Source organism: Lampetra planeri, chromosome 40 (genome assembly GCF_965212315.1).
Source record: "Lampetra planeri chromosome 40, kcLamPlan1.2.h2, whole genome shotgun sequence".
NCBI lineage: Eukaryota > Metazoa > Chordata > Hyperoartia > Petromyzontiformes > Petromyzontidae > Lampetra > Lampetra planeri.
The window spans coordinates 147,659-169,654 of record NC_136146.1 but is presented as its reverse complement, the minus strand read 5'-3'; positions in this window follow the sequence as shown (position 1 = coordinate 169,654).

The window sequence follows — 21,996 nt, the reverse complement described above, 5'->3', positions numbered from 1 at the left end:
ACCATCACACACACAACGATGGGCTAGCGTCGTCGCTTTGGGAACTTCTGTGCTTGTCACCGTCACCAGCCCGCACTGATCGGCACGGTGAGGGACGACAGACGAGAAAGAAAAAGCAAAAACTGCCGTGACCCGCACGGCGTGGGAAGGCCTCCCTCATCCAGTGGTGGATTCACCGAGGGGCTGGACACGTCTCCCTCCACTGCAGCTGGATGGCTTTGTTGACATTGGCGGAAAATGTTTTTTGGAAATTTACGGGAAGGGCCCTGATTAATGGAGCGGGTGCAGTTTACTTACTTACACCTGGGGAGAGAGGCCTTCTTTGGAATGAAACGAGCAAGTGGCTGGAATTCCGGCGTGCGAGCGGCGGTGTTCAGAATCATCGGAATCTTTATTTAGCCGTGGAGGTGTTCACCTTGTGCCCCTTTAGGTGCTGTTTGTTGTTGTTGTTGTTCACCACGATCGCAGCGGAGCGAGTGGCCCGCAAGCCCGAACGTTGTGCAAAGTTCAAACCCCCGTAGGTCAGTTGACTCAAACCCACCGCTTCTCCTGCCGGGTCGCGACAGAATAAGCACCACGTGGTGATGGTGGTGAAGTCGACGGCGGTCGTCCTTCATTCACAGCTGTGAATCGCAAGCGTTGGCCACGAGAGCCTACAAGGGAGTCGTTGCCCCTGCCATAGGAATGTGGAATTTACACCACTGGCTCAGCGCAGTAGCAGAGGGTGAGCAGTGCACGAATCACTGTCCGGCCGCTGCACTCAACTGGTTACAAAAAGCTTGTAAAAAATACGTTATAAATCAGCAAAACTATTATTGATAGCGATAGTTTTTTTATATTATATTGTTGTGTATACAATGTCTATGCCTCAATGATGTATACTCAATGATAATAAGAGTAACGCCTTTTTTGTCTCCTATCACTGTCGTCGTCTAGATTCTACAACGCCCAACAATCGGCAGCATTGCATGCACGGATGCTCTCAGCCTTATCCAGACCACCAGCTCAAAAAAAAACTGATCGTTGTGAATATTTAGTCGTTTAGAATCACCGACTCGATGAGTTGAGGATAGTTGATCATCCCGATAGGCAGCAGTGAAACAAAGACGCAACTTAAGACTGGTTTCATCCTCATTAGGTCTCATCAGTACAGTAATCGGTTATTCGCTCCTTTCTCATTTACTCCGGTCAGCCTCGCAGGGGCTTTTGGCCAACCGTCGAACAAAGACGGTCACTGCATCGCGCGTGTTCACATGCGCTTCTGCGGCCGTCTGGAACGCTCTTCCGTCCGCTATTAGGAAGCCACCGGAGCTATGCACTTTTGAAATCATCATCTAGATTGAAAACTAATTTCTTGAAAAGTGCTTTTTGTGTTTGGTTTGTTGTCCATCCCCTGCGACTCCGATTAGCGCGGTTGGCCACGTACGGTAGCCAATCGTTTTATAGCAGTTTACACGTAATAGTTATTTGCTTCATATTTCACATGGGTTTCTTTGCATTAGGCAGTAACAACAATAAAAACTAAAAAAACTTAGAAGGACCGTGCATGCGCATTTATTAGGTAATGCTTTGCAACGTGCTTTTATCTACGGAAGTATTTAATAAGTATGGGTACAGAAGCTGATGGGTATCTGCCGGGGAAAAAAAGCGTCTTTATATTTGCCCTTTTCGCTCTGGTTTATGTCCGGAAATCCTGGCAAATCATTTTGATCAATTTGGCCTCCAACAGCAACATGACTTAGCTGAAGTTGTGTTCATGTTGGATCATCTGTACGAGAGTAAATCATGACTCCATGTTCCAGACGGACAAATGGACAAAGTGACAGACAGACGGACAGAGCTAATGCGTTCAGAAGAAAGGGGCATTCGAGCAAGGCAAGGATTCTAGATTTGAAGTTTTCGTGACTGCAAGGATCCATACTCTTTGGTTCTTTCGGTAAAGTCACGTAGATGAAAAATAAATAACTAAAATAATAATAAAATGAAATAACTAAATTTAATCACGACGTTTCGGAGGCAACACCAGCTCCCGTCTTAAGGTGGAACAGCCACAGCAAAATCATTGTAGTGAATACAAATCGCCGTAGTGAATACAGTGATTTTGCTGTGGCTGTTCCACCTGATGACGGAAGCTTGTGTTGCCTCCGAAACGTCGTGACTTAATTTAGTTATTTTATTTTATTATTTTATTATTATGTTTCATCTACGTGACTTTACCGAAAGAACCAAAGAGCAAGGCAAGAATTGCACGCGTGTGGCGACTGTAATTTTTCCACGGTGCCACTTCAAGTCGAAGCCCTTATAACCCCAACACAGAGCCCCATTGGTACTCTCGAGTTATTAACTAGCCGCCCTTCAACTCTCTTCCAAGGTATACAAATGGTTGAAAAATGTAAAACTACATTTATATATTCAGGCCAGCCTAAAGATCACTCCCTAAAACACGCGAAAATGTCACTTCTACAAACTTTGGCTTTTAAAATGACAAAAAAATACCTCTAAACAAAATAAAATGAAACAATTTTTTTTTTAAAAGTAAATACGATATTCTCTATATACTTTGTGCAAACGCTGAAGTGAAACAATCCATCACGTGGCTCCACTTTGTAACCAAAATGTTTATGGGAGCGCCTGTAGAATCGAAAGGCATCGCGGCGCAATGATGTCCAAGCTTGCTTCACATTTGAGCGATATGGGAAATGAAGGTGAATGGTTAGTCGGTGGTGATGTCGCTCAACTTTTGACAATGAAAACAAATTCAACGAAAAACATGTGGATCCATGTCGGTGGGAGAGCAGCATATATTTGAAAAGACAAAAAAACATAAGCAAATGCAGATTTAAAAAAAGAAGTCGTATTACAGACTCTTTAATGACTTTTGTAGTTGAAAGAAATAGCTTAAGAAATATAGAGCACGAGTTATATATTTTGGCTCAAACATATTTAGAATCTGTATTTTCAATGAATGCAACATTTAATACTTGTAAAGCTGATTCTTGACTTAAAGCTTTCGTGACTGCAGGAATTCATCTGTTTGGGTCTTTTAGTAAAGTCACGTAGATAGGTTCAAATAAATAACAAAAAACTACGACGCTTCGATCGCAACACAAACGTTCATCATCTTCCGAACGCTTGTGTTGTGATCGAAACGTCGTAGTTTTTTGTATTTTTTTGTTATTTATTTGAACCTATCTACGTGACTTTACCGAAAAGACCCAAAGAATATGTAAAGCTGATTTCTATTTATTCGTTAAAAATAACCGCATTTAAAAACTAGTTTGATTGCAAGATTCAATGCCCTATACTTTATAAGATTATTTAGCTCATACGTATTTAAAAATACGTCCTTATGATCAATAGAACATTGAAGAGTTCTTCACTAGATATATTTAAAAAATATTTTATTACGTTACATTTTTTACTTACAGCTTGGGAGGAAATAGTAAATATGAAAACATCAACTCCTGCTTCACGGCTCAAAGTTTTAGTTATTACGATGAAATTTGCGTCTACGGTAACCACAAGCCCGATTAGTTTAATAAGGGGCATTCACATTTTATCGCCACGATAAAAGTATCGCCAACTCGGTATGAACAAAATATACAGATTGAAATCTCAGTTCTTCTGATTATTTCCGACCATGAGACCATGAGCTCAAACGGACTTCTCGTGCCTCTGCCATATTGACCTAATATTTATATTTACGTGGTATTTTTCAAGTCACTGATACCTAGTAATTATCAGATGACCTTCCTTATCTCGGCGAGCGCGATGAATGGGATAACACGGCGTGTTTGTGTCAGTAAATGTCTTGAAAAACGATGAGAAGAGGGAGAGACCTTGACTCCCATCCCACGCCAAGCAGGGACACGGTAAATAACACCACATTTTTGGCCTTTCAAAAGCCACGCACGAAACACACGCGACAACGTGTTTGCGTCCCCAGGCGTAACCGCTGATCTCCGCTGTCCGCGAACGCAGGCAGCACGCGCAGCCACAGCCACGCAGCGTTCGCCCGACTGAGCGTCTGCGAAATGTGCTCGACGCATGCGGCTTCGGTCACGCGTCAGGTCGACCGTGAGAGAGCCGCGTTGTGTAATTTTATACATGTAGGGGTTGGAATTCGAGGGGGGCGACGGTGGGGAGGGGGGTCCACGTGCTTGAGGGACGTTATCTCAAGCACGCTAACCAATGTACGAAGCAGACCACCAATTCGCCCGTCCGCTGCATCACCGTGCTTCCACATGAACTCTTTAGGTGCGACGTGCGTTGTAAGTAAAACTTTTTTGGTGTTCTAATTTCTAATGTTTTATCGAGGTACGCACACAAGTCCGGTACAACGTGCCGGGGTGTCAGGGGGCACAAATTATCAGAGTATGTTTTTAGTTTGCATTCTGACCACAAAGCATTGTGATTAATGCAGACGCGATTCCTTGTAAAAGGTTTCAATTTGGTGTTTTAACATCTTAACACCCGTTTTGTTGCCAGAAAAAAGGGGAAAAACTTATTATCATTATAAACAAGTTAAGTTTCTTTAAACAAAAACGTTTCTTTGATACAAGCGGCGTAGCGATCGAGCGTGCAGACGGTGGCTACTGCACACCGGGGCCTGCGTGCCGGAAAGGTCCAAAGCACCGGGTTACTAAGACGGGGGGGGGGGGCAAATGAGGCAGGGGGAAAAGGGGGGGGGTGCATTTCCTTCCTTGCACCAGGGCCCAGACCAACCGCCCTCGCCACTGTTTGATACTCAATATCTGCGAGGAGAACTTCAAAGTCAAAGGGATTTCCTGCCCCACGTGAACACCGAGGCGTTGCTCAACTCCTGCTTAGGGCCCCGAACCCGTGGTGGAAGCGCCGTCTTCCGACGGCAAGGGCGAGTCTCTCCGTCGGAAAAAAACAACTGTTGACTTAGTCTAGCAAAGTGGGGACGAATTTTTGTTCGACCCCCAGAGGGATGATATGGCCGAGTAAACGCCCAAACGGGGCTTGAACTCGTAACCTTCTGTTTTGCGGGGCGCTTGCTCCAACACTGAGCCGCCTTAGCATTGCGATGCTACGTGCTCAACGTCACGCTGGGTTGTTACTGCTCATCTTTTGGTTATGATTGGGAACTCTGGGGGAGGTAGTGGGGGGGGGGGTCACTCCTTCTTCTTGGCTGGCCCTGGTTGTCCATAGCTCTGCTTCCATTGCACTCTTCAATTCGAGACTTAAAACTCTTTTTCCCTTCCCTGACAAATCCCTCGCTCCCTCCCGCGTTCCCTTTTACCTGGTAAGATTTCGTTGCAACAACCTAGAATTTTACAATTTTGACACAACTTCTCTTTTGCTCTGGCTCCCGAGCAAGCACAGGGCCCATCCAAAAGCACCGCCTCAACGCTCATTTGAGCAGGAATTACAAAAATACACACATATTTATAAACACCTCAACACATTTGTCAAGAACACTGTGACCTTAAGTGAAAAAGATATAATAGACGACGTATGAGGTTAATGGGCCCTCCTCATGGTACATGGAAAGGCCATTGCCTGAAATGTCACCGATGTGATGTATTTATATATATTTAAAGGCCACAGCGTTATTGACGAATGTGTTGAGTTGTCGTCTTGTATTCCACGCGGCCGACGCGAGCCTTCCAAAAACGCGGCCACTTTCGCTCGCGAAACTCCGCACGCGAACTTCTCTGTCCGCGATTGTCCCCCACGCTCGTTCGCCCTGGAGGGAGCTGCGGCATGTTTTCGGCAAAATCGTGGCTTATTTCGAATCCCAAACAAACGGTGATGCATGCCCATCACCTGCTGCAACGGATCCCTTGACACGACTGAAAGGGCATCTGTTTTCGGAATCTGTCGCAGCGAAACAAAAGGGACACGAGGCAGAGCGTGGGGTTCCCCCTTTCAACAGGTACATTGAGCACCGACTTGCCGGAGAAGTTTTCATTCGACCTCTTTCTCTCCTTAAGAGAGGGCAAAGTGGGCGAAAATGTTTTGTGCAGCCAAAAGCAACGCTTCAAAAGAGTGCTTATGAAGCAACAAAAGGCGGTGAATGACATTCGAGCGTAATGCGTTTTCACTCCTACGCTCATACAAGGGAAACACTTCACGCGCGCGCAACGCTTCTGTAACGCTCTCCAACATGCGTCTGTGGGAATGACGTCACACGGCGTTTGACACGTGACGTCGCGCGGCGTCTGATACGTGACGTCACACAGCGTCTGACACGTGACGTCGCGCGGCGTCTGACACGTGACATCGCACGCAACAAACGCCGTCGACCTTGGCCATCGAGGCGGAAAGTTTTAGCGTCGTTTTTTTAAATTTCCCTTTCTCCAAGACGAATTCCCTCACGGCAACGCAACTTTACACTGAAGTTCCGTTCCTAACCGGAGCATCGTTTCAAGATCATCGTGACCCAGCGCTACAGACGGACGGATGGACGCAACTCATTCCGTCGTGCGTTTCAATGCTTTCAATATTTGTCGGAGAGGGTTAATAAAAAAAAACGTTGTAATTTACTCACCCAGGACTGCCGAACTGGCTGTCAATATGCTTATTCAGAAAGGTCCTGCATGGCTATGTTGGGACAATGTTATTCGAGGAGTAATTTGCACGTGGGAGGACATTGGAGAACGTGCACTTTTGTCAAACAGCTGCTCGATGAAGGCCCCCTTTTGCTGTGCAGGCCGTCACGGTTTTTTGACCACATTTCACCAAGCTTCACATTGTGGGTTGGTGAAGGCGCGGGCCATAGACATTGTAGAATAGTACAGTACAACCTTGGAATTTGCTGCGCTGCACTTGGCTGACAATCTTCTTGGTTCTTTCGGTAAAGTCACGTAGAAGGGAAGTAATAAAATAATAAAAATAAAACATAATAAAACATTATGTTTTATTTTTATTATTTTATTACTTCCCTTCTACGTGACTTTACCGAAAGAACCAAGAAGATGAATCCCTGCAGTCACGAAAGCTTTAAATCGAAATTGGCTGACAATGTAACAATAATTGCTTTCATTTTGTATAGCGTCATTCACGCTAACAGCATCCCATAACGCTGTACATTAATTATATATAAGGACCAAATCCCATATACAGCCACTACCAAGCAAATGAAAACCCTAATACCAAGGGAAATAAAAAATGAAAAAACATTCAGAAATGGCACCAAAACAACAAAAAAAGCACAAACAACAAAGAAGTTATCACAACCAATAAAATGAGTCCATGAGATATCTACTACACATCCCAGAACCAACTTCCCAACCAAGCCAAGCAAAGCTTCACCAGAAGGGTGGTGGTGGAGTGCCATTGGAGCCGCCTACAACGCCTGCTTTATGCATGGCGGTAACCCATCCAAACACTCGTAATCTATCTTCTTGGTTCTTTCGGTAAAGTCACGTAGAATGGAAATAATAAAATATTCAAAATAAAACATAATAAAATATTATGTCACGTAGAATGGAAATAATAAAATATTAAAAATAAAACATAATAAAATATGATGTTGAATTTTTATTATTTTATTATTTCCATTCTACGTGACTTTACCGAAAGAACCAAGATGAATCTCTGCAGTCACGAAAGCTTTAAATCGAAATTGAACTCGTAATCTAGTTTTTTTTTCGGTTGGATCGCGTAAATATATAAATGTGTCGTTAAACCCGCCACCACCCGACACAGCCAACTAGTAAGGTTAGTCATGTAAACAGAACGTGCCAATTCGTCACTAGTACAGCACACCGGTGTGTTGGAGAACAAGTCCACAACATTTACAATATCCAACATATCGTTGTGCTGTACTAGTTAATTGGCTCTGTCGAGTGATCTAGCCCAATAAACCTATGTTATGGATGCGAAAGCCTGCTACGTGTTAAACATCCAAACACGATCCACGTTCAACTCACCTGCTGAGCTTCTGAGCCCTGATGAGATAGGATGTATTCCGAGTGATCGATTTGTAGGTTGCTGGAACCTGGAGCTAGGAGTGCCGCGGTGGCGAGATGTTAACTCCCCTGCCTGGTACGCATGAGGTCGTGGGTTCGATTCTGGCCCTGACGACTTCATATTTGGAAATTGCGTGTCTTTCTCCCCGTGGTCGCGTGGATTTTTCTACAGGTCCTCCCATTTATCCCTCCCATTTATCCATCCACATTTATACACATGCATTTAGAGCATTTGGCTGTTATAAAAAACAATCCACGTGATGAGCCACATTGTCGAGTTATCATTGCGGCCAGGTCACTTCTGAAAAGGGAGCTCTATAGCTCAGTGGGCCTTACCTGGTAAAAAAAAAATAATTTAGTTGGAATGGAAGCAAAATCATAAACTGCATCATAGTCACTGCAGCGTGTTTCCCTTGGCAACGCGTAAAAAAATATGAGCTCACGAGTATTAAACATGTCTTGTGTTTTTAAGAAATAAACCCCCTCAGCACATTAAAATATATTCTGAAGGGCACATAAGTGTTTTCATTTCTTGTCAGATATACTGTTGGACATTATTAAGAGGCCCTCACAATCCGTCAAAGTGTCTTAACCCAGCTGGTGGGTTTCCAGCCACTTGAAGCGCTCCTTTTGGCTATTGGCTCTCGACGAATGAATGGAGTGTTTTTTGTGTGAATTATGTTGATGATACCATTGGATGGATTCTGCCTCGTTGCAATGGTTTCGCACACTGGGCGTACAATCCCGGGGTCTCTCCAGCGCAATCTCTGGGCGACCCTTGCAAAACCCGTCGCGTCGCGCGTTTGTCAAACCGTTGTTGGTTTTTAATTTGGAGACAGTGGGTGTCGGAAGAAATTAGCCGTCGTTCTATCTTTGAAGCCGAGAGCCTGTCCCAAGGCCCCCTTGGGGATATTGCTAAAACAGTCTTTCGAAAAATAAACCACAAACCGACGGAGTGTCATACTTCTCCATGCTAAAAAAAACGCCTCATAACCAACCAGTTGTAGGTGGTTTTTACGTGAGAGTTAGTTTTCCCGAGGGTCGAAAAATTCCAAAGATTTAAATGGCATTTTAACGCCGAATTCTCGACAGTCGCCCCCCCCCCCCGCAAAGGTAAACAGTTTCATGGCTGACTTCGCTTCCGACAAGTAAAACACGATCGACAGATGGAGAAATACCCCATTTTCATTCATGTGATTTACACGGACAGGCCATAAACGCTGTGTAAATGAACGATAAAATAAAAACAGCTCCCTCGAATGCTGCTTTGTAAAACAAAACATGTCAGCGGCGATGACGATATTGGCCAACCAACATGAACAGAAATTGCTTCCGCGTGTGTTATTTGCAACGACGATGTTTTACTGTTAAACCTTGACTTAAAGCTTTCGTGACTGCAGGAATTCATATTATTTGGGTCTTTCGGTAAAGTCACGTAGATAGGTTCAAAGAAAATAACACACTTTTTCAAATATATTTTTTTGTTATTTTCTTTGAACCTATCTACGTGACTTTACCGAAAGACCCAAAGAATATGTTTTACTGTTGTTTTTGAATTCGTTACCAAATAAAGCCATCGTGTGTTGGTGCCCCTGCAACTATATTGGACAGTTCCATGATTTCCGATAGACTACTTGGGCCCTTTAAAGATGCGTGTAAATCATTCGCGTCATGAAATGGCTTTTTTTTTACTTGGGCATAGTACGTCAACCAATTATGACTGTAATTCACAGAGAAGGAACTTGTTGTTTATCATAGAGAAATGTTCATAAAAACCACGGCTCCGGACAAGCTCAAACTGATTTTTTCAACCACTCTGGCATCACGGTGATTGCGCGAATAGCCTATTGACGAAGTCCTTGAAGAAGCCATATTTTGGTTACCTTCAAAATGACACTCATTATTTCGAGTATTTAAACAAATATTTGACAATGAACCCCCAGAGTGTGTGTGAAACTGCCCTATTTTGGCCATTTTCAGTGACGACGGCACTTGTTTATAAGCAAAGGCAAACGAAGCAAAAGAGTAAGGCCCCAAGTAAAGCAAATGCCCACAGATTTATTAAAAAAAAGTATGATTGCATCAAATTTCCAGCTTGAACTCGGATGCTTATGTACATTTTGAAAGGTCATCCTTCCTAGTGAAGTGATTAAAATACTTGTAATTGTAAATCGTGAAACGAGCTTAAATGTCACGTAACTGGAATGCACTTAAGTTCAATACGTAAGCTTTCACGACCAATATCATCCATAATACATGTTTTTGGGTTAGATCGTTAGTTTTAATCGTTCGTTGTAATTACTGGCGAAACGTCGTACTCAGATTGAAAATGTTGTGGCTTGGCTCTCCAACACACCGGTGTGCTGTAGTTGTAACCAATTGGCACGTTCTGTTTACGTGACAAACCTTACTAATTGGCTGTGTCGGGTGGTGGTGGGTTTAACGACACATTTATATATTTACGCGATAGAATAAAATACATGTTTTATGGATGTAATCCACTTATGTTTCGCAGTTTGTGGTTAACGTGATATTTCAAGACACTTGAATGCCGCCACAAATTCTATCTTGCTTTGGCCAGTCCGGCCGCCACCACCGCCGGCAATCATCTCAGAGGCGAAACTCTCCCCCGCACCGTAATGAGGTCAAAAGTCGGAGGCGATTTCCTGCTCAATCGCCTCCTGAGCCGGTGGTGGAAATTCCACGTTCCTATAGCGGAGGCCAGTCTGTGCGTAAAACAAACCGCCGTTGAACTCTTCACAGCGTTACAACATTTTATCGACCCCCCCCCCCGCCCCAAACGAGCGACGAGCCGAGTGAACCCCCAACATGGGCTTCAAGTCGCAGCCTTGCGATTGCGATCCGCTGGCTCTGTCTCCGAGACCTTCATTCGTGCTCACGTCGCAGTCGCTATCCGGGGGGCGCGGTTTGCCGCGCGTAGACAAACCAAAGGGCGGACAAAAGAGAGGAGAGAAAACGAAGCGAGGCAAAGTGTGAAGCGCACGATGCTGAGCGTCGCTTTGTACGGTCTGTTTCTGCGCTGGTGCTGAAACAACACGGCTGCGTGGCATGTGTCGAACGCCTCCCCGCACGGCGGAGATGTACTTTGCTTTCTCTCAGCGGGGGTCACCGCCTGGTATTTCTGCAGATTAGCGCCCTGCCGAGCTGCAGACAGCTAGCATCACTCACTTCTCTGACACAGATCTGACGAGGAAACCTGTCCCTGCCACTTGCTGACAGAAGGTCGGAACGTGCAGCGTGCATCGCACGCGCGCGCACGCACGGAGACCGCATGCACGGTGTAGGGGCTTCGTCTTCCGATGCCCCGGAGTGATGCCTGGCACACTGGACATGGGATCCAGAGGTCGCCGGGTTCGATCTCCCGGCGCGGCAAAAGAAACAACGGGGAGGCAAGTTTCACAGGTCCCCTTTGACTGTCCACTCGGCCGGCAGGAAGTAGATGGGTTTGCCACAGTTAGTCGATCGGTGGGTCGCGTCTGGTGGAGTAATGTGTGGGTACTGGCACCTCTTTCAACAAGTCTGACGGGTAGGCCAAAGCACTTCTTTAGGGGGGCTCTGGTGGAAGCCCTCTGCCAGCAGTGGGGTGAGCTGGCGATTGTTGGGCTGCACCTTTACCGTTTACCACCTCCTACTCCTTTAAACAATTATTGTTCAGCTGAAACGAAACAAATTTTTTTTTACCAGGTTAGGCCCACTGAACTATATGTTTTTAAAGCGACCTGGCCACAAATGATAGCCCAACGAAGTGGCTTATCATCATGTGGAAATTTATAGCAGTCAAATACTCTAAACGCACGAATCTAAATGTGGAGGGAAAAACCGGAGGACCCGGAGAAAAATGTACGCGACCACGGGAAAAGAAACACGCAAACTCCGAATATGAATTATGAATTATGGTAGTCATGGAACGCTCCCGTGATTGCATCCGTGAGGAGATGGAGGGACTAAATCGGCTTGTGGGCACGTCCCGGGTGGATTGTCACATTGCAGGATCGTGAGAGGAAGCGACTTCATACAGCAGTCGACTGACCAGGGCTTACTGTGATGGTGATGATGATGATGATGATACGAAATACTAGTCAGCTTGTAATTTTCAGCTTCAAATTAGCGTTCACAAAGTATTAAAGACTGGACAATTACGATAAAAAATGGTTGTTAACAATCCACTGCTAGACAAAGGCCTCCCCATGCTTGATGTGCACGGGAGGTTGATTCCCGTGGAGGGGTGCAAGGAGGGGGGAGGAGCGACACCGGGATTGGGCACAGGGAGAAGGAGAGACAAAGAGAGGCAAAGATTGGGAATGAAGAGGACGAGGGAGGTCGTGGGAAGGAGGTGAGAGAGGCGAGATGAGGTGGGGGGCAAGGCCATGAAGAGAAGACGTTGACCCCCGTCTGCCATGCAATGTTCTGCAGCAGCTCAGGGCTGACCACTGCTTCCGGGGTGAGGGGGTCGAAGCGCGGGACGTCTTAGTGCATTTGCGACACAATTTTACGTTGAACGTCTTTCGCACCGTACGTAGCCAAGCGTGTTAATCGGAGGTGCGGAGTGTTGAGTCCATGGGCAGTCTTGAGTCTATTGGCAATGTTTGAGTATATGGGCAGTGTTGAGTCCATGGCCAGTGTTGTATGTGTGTACTTTGAACTTCTTTCGCACCGTACGTAGGCGACCGTGCTGATCTTGTGGTTGATTAGACTGGCGCGGACGCCGCTGTTGGAAGAGTCGCGTGCATTACGCCCCACGTTGCGCCAACTCGTTTCTCATCCGAGGCTCACCCTGACCTTGGTTTTGTTGCGGGCCCCTTCGAGATGGCTTCTAACAGTCGGGCTCCCATCCAGGGTCATGTCGAGGAATGTGAGGAGGGGGAGGGGGGGTGGCTTTAACATTTTACTTTCTGCCCACAAAAGGTCAGCTTAAGCGGCCGGGTGGCAGCGTTGCTGGTAGAATGGAAAGCTGTCACCGTTGTCTTGACCGGGCTTGGATGTAGCTTCCACCGGTGGAAATACTGGTCAGCACGGCTTGCACGTACTTACGTATGTTGAACTTCTTTGGCGCCGTACGTAGCGGTGAAGGTGGGACCTTGGACCAATTCAGATGTCACTCACTGTGAACGTTAGCCATGGCCGAAACTCAGGTCACTGGGTTCATAGCACAGTGCGCTAACCACCGTGTCACCACCGTGCCACCGCTGGGCAATTCTTTAAAAAAAACCGAGCGAAACGTGATATTTTTGTTTGATTCTTTCTTCTTGACCTCTCTTCCTGAAACACTTTTTTTTTTACCACCGCGTGCACACGCACACAGTTGTGCTCGCAGGTACAAGTCGTCAGCGTCGCCTCCCAAGCAGTTCACGGTTTGGCTCGATGCAATGGGCATTAGTGTGGAATTCTAGGGGACAGACACCACGTTATTATTGCCGCATTTGAATCGTGCCAGGGTTTCTTTGTAGTCTGCAGTCACTTGATCATCGCCAAGGCTTCTATTCCTGTGACCCCTCCACTCAGCTGCCTGCCCCGCAGACTCGCTGTGCCCGGCTGGGAGACGCCTGTCGCCCATGGCTCAAAAATCGCCTAAATTGCCCCACTTAAGTTTGCTGTTTAAGTCCGTTTGATGGTAAATATGTGAGTGACAGGGCAATTGTGTGAAATGCTCGGCGGTTCAGTGAGCAGCTTTTAAATCCTGGGGTGGGGTGACTTCTCTCACTGCTTCCTGCAAAGTATTTTTTTTAAATGCAAGTCTCCCTCTAATATTTATCTTAATGGGTTTTTGCCATGTCCTGTGTAATGTAAACAAACAAAACAAACTTGTGTTTACTAAGTTATTTTAAAATTATACAAAAATATAAGAATCATAATTGATGGCCCTTTGTCAAACCATTGTTGGATGCAGGTCTTCTCCCACGCTGCGTCGGTCATGGGGCTTGTTTGACCATACTTCACCACGTGGGTGGTGACCATCATGAATCCAGATGCCAGTCGCCGCTGATATTAGGCAAAGCCTGGAATGAAACTCAGGCCAAGGTACCACTACAGCTCTCTCAGGTCGAGGCTCTTATGCCTGCAGTAGGGCGTCGCGGTGGCGATATGTTAACTACCTCACTTGGTGTACAGGAGGTCATGGGTTCAATCCCAACTCTGAGGCCTACTGTATGTTTGGAGTTTACGTGGTCACGTGGTTTTTTCTCCGGGTCCTCTGGCGTTGCCGTCCACATTCATGAATATGCGTTTACAGTATTTAGCTGCTATAAATTGACACGTGATAAGCCACTTCGTTGAGCAGTAATTTGTGGCCGGGTCGCTTCTGAAAAATAACTATATATCTTCTTGGTTCTTTCGGTAAAGTCACGTAGAAGAGAAATAATAAAATAATAATAATAAAACATAATAAAATAATGATTATTAATCAAAAGTAAAGCATATAAAATTGCTTATTTTTTCATGTTTTATTTTTATTATTTTATTATTTCCTTTCTACGTGACTTTACCGAAAGTACCAAGAAGATGAATCCCTGCAGTCACGAAAGCTTTAAATCGAAAAATAACTATATAGCTCAGCGGGCCTTACCTGGTAAAATAAAATATATTTAACTTTTTAGTTAATGCAGTGTAAGCCATGCATGGCAGGGCTGCACCTTTACCTTTTATTATTTACTTTATTTCCCAAGAAGACCCAGATGAATGTGGTTGCATAAGGTTGTGTCATTAAATTAAGCCACCTGAAATCACGAATCCTGGAATATAGCTATGGCAGAGTTGCAGAGGCTAAGAAAGTAAGACTTTAACAGATGGAGAGGTTTTGAGATATGGGAGAAGGCTGAAGATCTGGACTGGGCATTGTTACGAGATGTGAAGGCTCATAGAAGGAAGCTCTAAAAGGAAGGAGGAGATATGTTGCATTGGAACTATTCAGAGGAAGGCAAATACCTGATGTGGGCGTATGGTCAGAGGAGAAGACTTTTTCAAAGGGGTTCTACGATGAACGATGCCGGGAAAAAAAAGATTTAGAAAAGAGGGCACTTATGCCTGCAGTAGTGTAAGCAAAAGCAGGACTCTACGATGAAATGAAGAGGCAAGCACAAGGTCAGACTGGATGGAGGGAACTTGAACCAAAAACTTGCACTCAGGCAGAGAACTCGAGGAAGACTGGGAAACCGTGCCCTGCTCTTGTGCACGTGGTCACAGGGAAGCTCATCTCCACTTTGCATACACGTCATCATCATCATAATCATCTTCGTTATCGGCCATGACGAGTCCACCCCTGAATGAATGTCTGCGCGAGCTGGAATAATATTACATGTTGTCAAATATGTTCCATTTAAAAACGGTGCAAGGCTACTCTGTAAAAAAAGAAAAAGTAACATTGGCAGCAAACGGGCAGCCAAGTGTTCCAAAATGTGAGACTGGTTTCCCTAATGATGTCCTGTAGAGGTGCCGTGATTCAGTTCTATGGAGATCCAATGATTCATAACAAATAATAATCTGCCATGTTCCATCCACTGTTAGATGAAGCTTTCCCCAAGGCATCGCCATCTTTCAGAATGAGAATATTCATTCAGACTGGAGGAATCTGATGAGCTATGAAGCTTCTTCTCACAGACGTCATGCAATGTAATAGTCCACACGTAAAGCACAACACATGTGGAGATGCATCATCCAACTGCGCTTTGAGATGTCATTAATCCTCTTGTTCAGATGACCGTAGAACACTGGGCACTCATTGCAGGATGTGTTGACCTTCGAGTGACCTTCACCGGATATAAAACATTAGACTGAACTTAGGTCACTCAGCTGCCAAAATGAATGCGCCAAGTTTCATCGCCAATGTTCATACGAAGCTTCCCTATCCAACTTTGAGGTTGTGGCAAAGCGGGCACGTGGCATTACAGTAGCATCATAATTTGAATGCCATTTTGTAGCAGCCCCCAAACATCGGGGAATTTAGCTCCTCGTAGTTACACGAGGCGCACACTAGAGCACCGCCCAAAAAATGAGAATAAACCGAAACGGCTCGTGACCGATGGCAAATTTCAATAAGGCAACGAAATGAGGGCCTCGCCGAGACGACAAAACGGCGACATTCATCGCGAAACAACGAAGGTACATAACCAGAGGGTTAAAGGAGTTCTATGAGCATACAAAAAAAATACTACAAAAAAATGTCATCTGCTTCCAATTTGTGCTAATTGCTGCAATAATAAAGGCTCGCGAGTGGGAAACCCACATTTTCTGAGAGGGGACCGAAGAGATTTGCAGATAAAATCGTGGCGTGTCCGGTTGCAGGTTACTCGGGAACTCTGCTGGAGCCCGGCATCCCGTCTCGGGGTGGTGCCCCCAAGGTGTATCCCGTGCGGAATTTGTGGATGAAAGCGATGTAAGCAGGACGCATGCAAAACGTACCCATCCTATCAGTTTTCCCAAAGAACTTACGTTTTTTTTAAAAAGCGGCACTTATTCAAATGAATACGCAGAATTGTAAAGCTGGCAATAATCAGCGTCTGGAGATCCGACCACCCGGCCTCCAAACGCAGCAGCCAGCAATGTGACACACTTGGTCACAGCAAACATAAGAACAACTACAGTCTGATGTGTCTTACATATGAGTGAAAATATGTTTTCGACCATTTGCCTATTGGTTTTCCGGAGCGATATTATCCAGCGAGATGCATTGAACCAAGCAAACTGGTTTCAATTTTCTGGGGTTCATCAGCAGTCAAGCTTGTTAAACAAATCCCTCTGGGTTACCAGATGTTATTGGCAAGAGCACCCCGTCTAAATAATGGGGCTATGTTCAAAGAAAAATGAAACTTTGCACGAAAACTAATCTTGCTTTGCCACGGAGCATTTTGGGTGAAAGCAAATAAAGGCAGAACGCAGTTCTTCATCCGGCCACATTTTTAAATTCGTGGTGTGTGGAAGGGTTTACGAGTGTTCGATTATATGCCCAGAATTTCTCCACTTTTTTTGAGTCGGTGGTCTAGACAAGGCCGAGAGCATTGCACAATGTGATGCGATGCAAGCCAGGCGTATGGATCTGAGTCACGAGGATGGGAGTCGTTGCCTTCCCGCCGTTTATGAGCAGCACCTTTTGCGTGCTGTTATTTCTGCCTACGAGTGCCCAACCAAAGCCTCCCTCAACCCTACTCCCACCCTCCACCAAAAATCACATGGGCCATGATTAATGGGAGGCGAGCCTTGAGCTTGGCACTTTTTAATTTCAGGATGTGTCCGCCGCACTTTCAAACAAAGCAGAAATACATGATAAACGGCAAATGGGTTCACGGCGATGACATTGACACATTATTCAATCGCGAATTCGGCACTTCGTTAAGACTTCGTAAGATGCAGGCGACGATGGTAATTTAATTTGTTTTTATTTTAGTTAGTCATTAACTTTTTTAACTCTTCAGATTAGAAGATTGAGCACTGGGATTTGGGCACGGATCAGAAGTACAGAGTCTGGGATTGATTCTGGGTCGATTGTGATAGAGTTATGGGATAATTCCTTGCACGGCATATCACTTCGACTGTGATCAGACATGTACGCTGTGTATGTATGTACGTGTGCTGAACTTCTTTCGCACCATTCGTAGCCGACCGTGCTGGTCGGAGGTGCACTGCTGTGTGTGTGTGTGTGTTTATACTGTCAGATTATGTGGGAGGGTAAATTGGTGGCACCAAGTGGTGCAGCAGCTGCCTGACATGGGGACATGAGCGATGAGTTTAGAGTTCACCTTCACCCCCTGTAGACGTCACCCACAGTGCAACAGCGGCAGTATTAATATTTTGATAGAACTGCGACTATTAACACACTTGATCGACGAAGATTTGGAATCAACTACTTTTGTCGCAGTCTATTACTTGGGACCCTTTAAATATGGCTGCCTTTCGAAGGCGGGAAACCCCCTGCGAGCCACGCCCACCAGCGTGACCCGACTGGTGATGCTCAGGACATAGCCGATCGCTCATTATGACCACCCGTCCAGCGGCACATGTCTGTCGGAATAGAAGTGAGACTTTTTTTTAAATAAATTATATTCGTGTTATCCGATTAAGTTGAGTAATTAAAACCATAATCCGTAGAGTAATTGGTGACTTCGGCAATCAGACAGCGCGGTAATCAGACAACAACCCCTACCTTCTAAAATACACCATCGTACTGCAGTCGGAATTTATTTGTGCGACATTCAACCACAAACCACGCATCTACGTGGCACAATCCCTAACCGTTTTGGAGATTTCTCCATGAAAGAGCGACGTTGTGAAGCCTGGCATCGAACCAAATAAGGGCATGACCGATGTTGCATTTGAGGATGGTTTTATAAACAGGTGGTAAAGGTGCAGTGCTGAAAATTGCTTGTATGCATGTATGTTGAACGTCTTTCGCATCGTACAGAGCCAACCATGCTCATCAGAGGTACAGGGGAATGACAACAAACTAAACACAAAACGCAGTTCTAAAGAAATAGGTTTTCAAATCTATATTTCAAAGATTTGAAGCTTTCGTGACTGCAAAGATTCATATTCTTAGGTTTTTCCGGTAAAGTCACGTAGGTAAAAAATGAAAATTAATAAAAGTAAAATAAAATAAAAATATTTTTATTTTACTTTTATTAATTAAAATTAAAATTAATAAAAGTAAAATAAAATTTAAAAAATGTATTTTTCTTTTACTTTTATTAATTTAATTTTTTTACCTACGTGTCTTTACCGAAAAAACCTAAGAATATATATTTCAAAGTCCATAGCTCCAGAGGCTTCCTAATATCGGGAAGGTAGAGTGTTCCAGATGGCTGCAGAAACGCATCTTAAAGCGTGCGATAAATCTTGATAAAGCTTTCGTGATTGCAAGAATTCATATTCTGTGGGTCTTTCGGTAAAGTCACGTAGATAGAAAAAATAATAACCATAAAATAATAAAAAGAAAAAGAAAATAAAGTGAATAAAAAATATCACGACGTTTCAATCGCAACACAAGCAATCGTCATCATTCATATTTTTTTGATATTTCGGTAAAGTCACGTTGTTAGAAAAAATAATAACAATAAGACCCAAAGAATATGCGTGTGATAAACTAAAACTAAACTGTTTTTTTTTTATTTTACCAGGTAAGGCCTACTGAGCTAAAGAGCTCTTTTTCAGAAGCGACCTGGCCGCTACAGCTCAAGGAAGTGGCTTTTCACCATGTGGAAATGTATAGCAGCCAAATACTCTAAACGCATGTTTCTAAATGTAGAGGACCCGGAGAAAAATCCACACAACCACAGAGAGAGACATGCAAACTCCAGCGTCAGGGTCGGGATCGAACCCACGACCTCCTGGATACCAGGTGAGTTAGTTAACATCTTGCCACTGCTACAAACATTTCTCTGCAAACTTCAGCAACCGTAAAAATTACCAGGCAATATACTCACTGGAGCAGTGTGGAATATACTGCTCACACGACAAAGAGTTGGCAATACTTACATGCGTAGTGGTCTATATACTTGCATATACAAGATACTCATATGGGTGGGAACTACACTCACATCATCGGTGGACAATTATGAGTGGAAAATATACTGGAATTATACTTGCATACGAGTGGGCAACATGCTCACGTGGGTGGGAAATATAGTGACATAAATGGCGGCCAATATACTCATATTTGCAGCGGGCAATATACTCGAAGGAGCAGTTGGGGAAAAACACGAACATGAACGGTGGGAAACAGTAATATACGCAGCAGGCAATATACTGTACTAGTCTCACGAAGAGAGGGCAATACACAGCAGCAGTGGGCAATATATGAGTGGTGGGAAGTCGGCTCACATGAGTGGTGGGTAATATATTTGCATGGAAAATTGCGAGCCGATGCAAAACACTGGCCACGCGATAGCCCTTATTTTGTGCAGGGGCACCACGGGGTCTTTACAGTTTACCTCCGGATGAGATGACCTTAGCCTCAGGTTCATTCCTATAATGACCGCGCTTTGTGGTGCTGCATCTAATAAACAGCAGTGAGACCTGACTGGGGTTTGAACCCGTGACCCCACGAACTCTGTGGTGGGCGTGGCGCCACCGAGGCTGGCCCCCTCGTTCGCAGATGAACCCACGAGCGTGCGTTGAAGATCACCTCGGGCACGTGTTTGTACGCCATGCGACTCTCACCCGATGTGTTTGTAGATTTGTTTCCCGCACGTTGTTTGTCACGAGGTTCCGTCAGTTTCACTCAGCGTGCTGCGAGCTCCCTCTAGAAACTGATTTCGTTTCCTCAGACGCATTCAGAGAAACTAGCTGCAACTTTTGCATTGGGGGAGAGAAAACATTGGGCACGTGAACAAATCAACGAATCCTCCTGCTTGTGCTTACCTCGGTGAAATGCAATGATAATTTGGAAAAACACAAATAGCCCATTTTTTCTCGTTATTATGTTTCTAATTCACTGGTATGTCGGAAGAAAAGTCACGAGGTTGCTTTAAAATAATTTCAGAAACCCTCACAGGAAAGGCCTGTTTACAACGGCAGTTTTAAAAATTCCGTGACCTTTTGAGAAAAATAATTGACTGAATGTTTATTTAGCAGTTGTGTTTTTTTGGGTGAGACATACATTTAATAATAGAACAAGGAATGCAGCATGGAAATGCCACGGTAATCTGTCAATTGGCTACGAACATTGTGGTGCAAGAGAAAAACAAATCATGCAAGCTACTTGCAAAACATCACGCGAGACTTTTATAGAGTACATTTTCTTCTTTTTAAGCAGAGATTTTTTACATTTTGCAGCCATATATATTGCTAAAGATGCAACACATTCATCTATAACTGGGGTCAGCAGCCTGCGGCTCTGGAATCACATGCGGCTCTTTAAGGACCGCTACTTCGTGACACGTTATTTATTAGGGCCCAACACCATCTTGTATTCACCACCACATTGCGCCTTTTTTTTACGAATTTGAAAAAATATATATCTTTCCATTTTGATTGCCGACCTCTGATCTATAACAACACCGTGGCCATAAACACAAAAGTGCATAATAGGGCGATGTGCTGGGAAATCTCCTTTCTTCATCGTATGCGTATTCTGTGAAGAATGCCCGTTTCCCAATGCGTGGCCTTCCCTTTCATGCACCAAGACGGTATCACAGAATAATTTTTCTCACTCGGGGGTGGCGGAGCAGTGAGCAACTTGTTAGCACACAGAGTTCGATTCCTGGACCACAGCTGTCATTGTTGGTGAGTGATATCCAAACCGGTTCTGAACCAATTCCCACCTTTGCAGATCTGAAACTTGCTATCCAGGTGAGGTATGTTAAAAGCAATCACCATGGTAGACAGTGTGGGGAGGCATTCCTCTCGCAGTATCTTAAAAAAGCCCATACATATCTTACTATAAATTAATATAAAATAAGTAATATTTAAAAATACTTTTTTTCAATCACACGCTTTATGAAATGTACCGTACTAGTAATGGCAGAACTCCACGACTATAGGAAGTGGCCCCGAGGCTTGCCATAACGTAAGGGACCGTGGTGATTTACAGACAACGTCAGTTGAGCGTGGACAATTAGACCCAAGCCGAAACATAACATGTAAAAAATAACGATTTAAATATATATGTTTTTTGTTATTTTTTTATGATGGAATATAGTATTGTCCTCAGTATGACATAAGTATACCAAGTTTGCAGTCGATACCACATTGGGAAGTGGGTTAAAATTGAGTTACAAGATTTGAGGATTCAACAACGAAAACGACGACGACAACAACAACAACATCAGACAGAGTGAGTTAAATTAAAGCGTGTAACAAAAACACAATAAGTGTGTAAAACGATATTCTTAGCATTGGATTTAGACCCAGTCAAGAGATATTTACTCAGCAGTGGTTAACATGGCCCATAGGCTCACGGACTGCAATGAAATAACGACAGCTGCTACTTGACTGCTGTCGTTATCCATGATCTCTCACTGTACGAGACGAAGACGCTTTCTTCGATTGGTAAAGAAACGCCCGATAAGCAGTCTGCACCAAGGGTGGCACAGTCGGGTTTTTACAATCG